Raw genomic sequence first — 6,437 nt, 5'->3', positions numbered from 1 at the left:
CGCATCACCCACACAGACACGTGTTTTATCAGAAACCCAAACATTCAATTACAAGGAGTGATTACAGAAACGTAACGCAGCGTCCCAAATATGGCAACTGATATATGTGGGCGTAGCCAATGGCCGATCGGCAACCATAAGTCAACCACTGACTTATTATGATGCTGTAATGCAACTGATCCCAAAATGCAAAGATCTGAAAGTCCGGATGACAGCAGCAGGACGATCCAAGTGATTTGCTGAAGGGACTTTGGATGAGTAATTATTAGCTCAAGTGGTGATGACAGAATTGAAGGTCGGAAATTTGACAGTATAGGAAATTATGTGGGGATCACTCGATTGAAGTATGAGGTGCAGGTGAGTGGAAGACGAGGGGGTGAAATGCAAGTCCATAATTTGGAAGAATGTATGTCCACAGTGTTAACTGCCAGTGCATTTCATTGTTCGGTAAACCTGACAGACCTACATTGGAATGTTTTCAGTGAATAAAACTCAACATCTCTACCAGTTTTGTGCCTCTGTAGGTTTGCTTCAGTGTCACTTACCAAGATGTTGTCTTTTTATAAGAAAACTAAAAAGTCTTCCGTTTCCAATGACACCATGCTCATTAGTAGCCCCTTACTATTTAAGAATTACAACCATTTTAATTTGGGTTTGTATTTTTTGGCCTTGTGCACAAAAATGGGGGGGAGAATAAAGTGGGTAGTGCTGGTATACAAGGTGCAGCAGGTGCTGGAGGATCTTCTTCTGCTATTGATCAAAGTGCTGTATGTCAGGTTTCTACCAGTGTGGACATGAAGGTCTTTCTGTGTGTTTGTAGTGAGCTGGAAGCGTCTCGATATCAGTCATCAGGCCAGCGTTCAGTGCAGGGCTGGATTATTCACACGTTCGAGAACAACAAACAGCTCAGCGCTTGCAGCTCGCTCCGCCTGCCCCTCAGCAGATTGGACCATTACGGGTCGTGACACCAACGGTTTGCGCTGCAACACTCATCTCACATCTCTTCTGAGGTCAGAAATAGACTTTACCATCCCACTGATTCCCTCTCTTGGTTGATAGATTCGGCCACAAAGGAGCCTTGTTGCCCACGGAAAGGGGGTCACATTTGAAGGAGCCTTCAAAAGGCAGCGGCTTTATCACGACGTCGTGACGCAATTGATCCTAAAATGCAACCTTCAAAAGGTCACAGGCCCTGAATCAAGACACAGCTATTGTGGTTGTGTGGCTTTTCGGACTTTTACTACGGAAGCTCAGAGAGCTCACAGAAATGCAGCTTAAGAAAACACAAGCAAAGCATCGCAGCATTTCAAAAAGAAATACCCAACATATGACCAAACACACAAAAGGCTTTTTCAGTTTCTGTATGAAGAAAACAAAAACAGACCTTGTGTGCAGACCAAACCCATATAGTTCGAAGGCACATGCTGTAATTGTACGTTAAAGAAATGGAAAAACATTAAGCTGCTGGAATGTTTCCGCATCCTGGTCCCCACCACCTGAGCACAGAGGCCGCCAAGGGCACCGCAACGAGCCACACAATGGGACTAGTCATAAAATGGCTCTCTGCACTACATTCACACACCGTATTCAAACAAGCCGACAGTCAGGTGGACACACAGACAGACAGAGAGACAGTCAGTTCATTTCCAGCATCCAGCTGAGCAGCAGCCATTCTGTCTTCCGGCTCCTCGCACATTATTTTATGGCGCTCGGCTCGGTGGGGAGCAGAAAGCCTCAGAGCCAAACTGTACCTACTGCTGGATGAATTTCCAGCTCCGAAAATATTACATTTCCTGTGTGCAGAGATGGAAATCAGTATTCTAACCCAAAGCAAAAATATGATTAATTGCTCCCTGCCTGGGTCCAGGCATGAGGGTAATAAGCCCGACTGGAGGAGTTTCTCTTTTCAAGCTATTCAGTTCTGCTCGTGTATGTGCAAATACATTTTTTAATGTATGCACCACATTAGAAATATCCACAGAAAATTGAATTTGGATAGTTACATGTGTAAGTACCAAACTCATTTCAGATGAGGCTAAATGAGACCAGAAAGAAAAAGAAAAGAGAGAAACTGTCTGTGGGTCTTTGATAGGGTGGACAAATAGCAGCGGTGAAAGCTCCCATTTTTCTCTCCACACGTTGGCTTTTTTTTTAAAGCACAGTCTCAAATGCCAAAGTCGTGGAATCTTCATTAGTTTTTGCTTCAGACACGTGCTCAAATAAATGCCCCCCCCCTGTAATGTATGTTAAATATTTCAGAGATTTCTGGAGCTTTTCACAAGTCAGAGAGGGAGGTGGAGGGCAGGGAGAATGAGGAGCGCTGCGAAAACACAGAGGAAATAGAGGTTGATCTGCTCTGCTGAAGATTTTTCTCATTGTGTTATCGGGAAGTAGATAATGCATCAGTGTGTTTGTCAGTGAGGCTGCAGAGCTGCTTGTACGGTGCTGAAGATGAGCTTCCAGCTCTTCTGAAGACAGATTACGATGAGTGAAACCCTGCTGCTGCTGCAATTTCTCTGGTTTTCTCCAGAGTATCAAAACCATCAGAGCCAGCTGCTGGTTAAAGGAAAATACCGTCTGATAACGGCAGCAGTGAGCTGTGCTTTGAGAATTTTGAGAAGTTCTCTGCTGAGGCTCGTTTTAGTGACGAGGCTTAGTCTAAAACGGCAACTTCACCAATTTTCAACTTGGCTTCTATGGCTTTAGTATAGTGTGTAAATGTACATTAATGCTTTTAAACTTTCCTCTGACTTCTGTATATTAAAATGTTCCTCTGCTTCTAGCTGAAAAACCCCTCCTCCTCATTAGGAGTTTATATAATGTCATCTGGGGGCAGCTCTGGAAAAGCAGGTTGACCATGATTAAAACCTCCATAGTGTGAGCAACAAGAAGTTCTAATTTTATCTAAAGGTTCCTCCAAGTGACGTCACCTGGAGATGTTTTCAGCTAGAAGCAGAGAGATATTTTAACGTAGGGAAATCAGAGGGAAGCATTCATTTACATGTACGACTCAAACTGGAACCTAAAAAAGCAAGTTCAATATCCGTATCATAAGTTTCCTCCATTGATTTTTTTTTAACATGCAGCTAAATATTGATCATCTCAAACATATTCTACAACACCAGGCTTTAAATTAATGTGACAATGTTTCCACTTGCATTAAAACAAATCTGAGAGACAGGATGGCAGGAGCAGGAGGACGTTTAAAGAACATCTGGGTAATTATTGACTTGTTGTGACGACACAATCAAATGACCGGAATTTGACAGCAGTGACGGAGAAGCTACTGAGCGATTACTAGATTGAAGAGTAAGGTGCAGGTGGGTGGGGGACAGTCAGTGAGTGGGGGACACACTGCAGGCTCACTGGGGTGAAATGGATCAGATTTGTTAAGTGGATAGTGGTTCAAAGGCAGCAGGTGCTGGAGGATCTTCTTCTGCTATTGTAGAATCAAAGTGCTGTATGTCAGGTTTCTCCCAGTGTGGACATGAAGGTGTTTCTGTGTGTTTGTGGAGAACTGGAAGCCTCTGGATATCAGCCATCAGGCCAGCAGTTCAGTGCAGGGCTGGATTCACACATTCGACCTCCAGCCCAGAACAACAAACAGCTCAGTGCTCGCCGCTCGCTCCGCCTGCCGCTCAGCAGATTGGACCATTACGGGCCGTGACCCCAACGGTTCGCGCTGCAACACTCATCTCACATCTCTTCCGAGGTCAGAAATAGACTTCGCCGTCCCACTGATTCCCCCCATATCAAGAATATTTGACATTTTCCCTCTCGCCTTTCTTCTCCCCCCTTCTTTAAGATTATTTTTTGTTGCACAGTCCAGAGCAGAGAGTGACAGGTGAGAGCGAGGAGAGTGATGAGACCACCTGCAAGAAGAAATCTAGCAGCTAGGAGGAAAAAACTGACTCTGTATGTTTGCTGTGAAGGATTCGCTCTTCTTCTTGCTGAATGCTGGGATCTGTCTGTGTGATAGAAAAACGTGCATGGTGCCTGCGAAGGACAGTTTGTGATTAGAGCTCAAATAGCAGGTTTAACTCTCTAATACATATACTTGGCTGTGTGTGACCATGTTGAGCAGCTTTTATCACTGTTTGTGCAGATTTGTGTGGTTTGACTCCAAGGTCACGAGTGTCAAACTGTGTAGGTTCACAACTCTTAAGAAATAAACAATTCCAGTACACTAAGACTATTTTAATATGAATAACTTGGAACAATAACAATAACCTGTTTGTGCATTTACATATTCACTAATACTGACATGCAAACATTACATATTATTGACATTATAATATTTACTTTTTTTAAAGAAGTTTCACAGTGTGACGGGGGAAAAGTTTGATACGTCACAAAAAGTGTCTCTTCTTTTTCTGATTTGAAGAGATCAGAGATCCAGTCACAGTCTGCTTTAGTTACACAGTGTTTAAACTGCAAACAGTGACAATCCCGAAAAGTATTTGGGATGATTTGGCAGCTGCACATTCAGGTGACCAATCAGCAGCTGCAAAGAAGCACAAATCAGCTGGGAATGAGCCAAAATGACTGTGTGTTCTTGTTCAGTTTAAGTTTACAGGATGATAATGATGATGATGGCTCTTTCCTATCAGTAGTTCTACAGACAGAAAATGGAAGCATCTCACTAATGTTTGTGAACTTGAGATGTTCAATGATTGTGCTTTTTTATTTCTTGGGTAAAGACCCATGTGTGTTTTAAGTTGAGGTTTAGCTTGAACTTTATGTCATGACATGGGATTAAAAAGCAAAGAAATCTGAAGGTGGGTGACATGCAGAGTCAAAGTCATTTGGAAAACCAACGAAGGAACCTAAGATAAGACGTGGCAGCTTTTATAGTGTTTTTAGCACTGGCTCCAGGTGCTCTCAGTCAGCGTTAAGTGGACAGCCCCGCCCACCAATCACCTGCACCTGCAGGAGAAGAAAGAGAAGAAAGCACAGAGGCCAGACGGTTGTCACATGTTCACATTTGTTGATGTTGTTTGTACAACAGTGCAGCCTCTATCCCAGTGGCCTGGGATAGAGAAGTCTCATGGTTCAAATCTCGTTACCTGCACCAGGTGTTTCCTTGAGCAAGGCAGCTCCCTGAGCACTTCCTGTGGCTGGCCACATCCCCCAGGGCGGAGTTGAATGCAGAGGACAAATCATTATAACATTATGTGCCAATTCTTCAAATTCCAAACACGTGCTCCTGGTCCTCCGTGCAGAAACACCCCACACTCAGACCCTGTGAGCAGAATCCAGGGCATCCTCCATCCTCCTCACGCTTCCCTGTGAGACCAGCGTGAAACCTCTTTCAGCCAGAGACAGCAGATAATCAGCAAGCTGCACACAGAACGTCCATCTTCTCTGGAATTAAACACAAGCTGTTGCCATGCGCTTTAAGCACTGATGTGTGTTGCTGACACATCATATTGATTTCTACTGCATTTTGGTGTTAAAACCAGATTCTGCCCAGATGCTGGATGCACGTTAATGCCCTTAATATTTTACACACAGTCACACTTTGTCAGTATGATTGGGGTATTTTAACAAACTGAACCTGGACTCACCAGCAAAGGACATTTTACTTTAGGTATGAGTCATTTCAGTTTTTTTGTTGTTGTTTAAATACAATACAGGGAAAGACGAATACACCAAGTACTTACTGTAATAATACTCATGCTCATACTAATAATACCACTGCTGCCCCGGTACCTTGTGTTTCATTGTGTCTCCATCCTCCCGTCCCCTCTCTCCGCTCTCAGCCTTATCTGCTCTCCGCCAGGTTATTAGTTTCTTTGCTATTGCCATGGCAACAAAGCGCTGCGCCAGCCCTACTGCCGTCCATTATGTTTCAGAAAAAGAGAGAGAGAGAGAGAGAGAGAGAGAGAGTGGGGGCGAGATGCATACAGAGACACAGAGAGGGAGAGAGGGGGATGTAGTAGAGAGGAGGATCAAAGCAGTCGGTCAGTGCAGCGACGAGTGAGGATGAAACCAACAGTGAGTCTCTTTCTACTCCAAACCGTAGTGGAACCCCTCTGTGTGCGTGTGTGTGTGTGTGTGTGTGTGTGTGCGTGTGTGCGTGCTTGCATGTGTGCATGTGTTTGTGTGCGTGTGTGTGTTAGTGAGCGAGACAGAGACACTTGACACACCTCCTCACATGCATTATTGTGCACTTGGTCTGGGCCATTTTTTACCTGCTTTGATCCTCTTAGTTCCCAATAGACAGAAATCATAAAGCTACAACAAATCATGATATTATGCACAACAAACCCTGTACTGTACTCAGGAAATAGAGTTTACAAGGAAACATAATTCAAGTGAGTCTCATGTTCTTTGATGAAGACAGTTTATACAAATATGGAGATGGTGTGGTGGACTTCCAGCCCCCTGAACGTTTTGTGTGAGTGTTTGGTCCTTTTGTGCATCTTTTGGATAGT

The 6,437-nt window shown here is 44.0% G+C and overlaps 1 long non-coding RNA gene across 1 annotated transcript; it reads right to left on the bottom strand.

Annotated features, from left to right (window-relative positions):
- Window positions 1-4,200: 4,200 nt before the first annotated feature.
- On the bottom strand, window positions 4,201-6,022 carry LOC137134276 (uncharacterized). The gene is made up of 3 exons (XR_010915415.1): window positions 5,713-6,022; window positions 5,067-5,364; window positions 4,201-4,926 (listed from the first exon to the last, which is right to left on the bottom strand). It is a non-coding gene; the product is annotated as an uncharacterized lncRNA (long non-coding RNA).
- Window positions 6,023-6,437: the final 415 nt, after the last annotated feature.

Source organism: Channa argus, chromosome 10, assembly GCF_033026475.1.
Source record: "Channa argus isolate prfri chromosome 10, Channa argus male v1.0, whole genome shotgun sequence".
NCBI lineage: Eukaryota > Metazoa > Chordata > Actinopteri > Anabantiformes > Channidae > Channa > Channa argus.
Note: the sequence above shows the minus strand (reverse complement) of the source record. Positions and strands in the feature narration are given on the sequence as shown.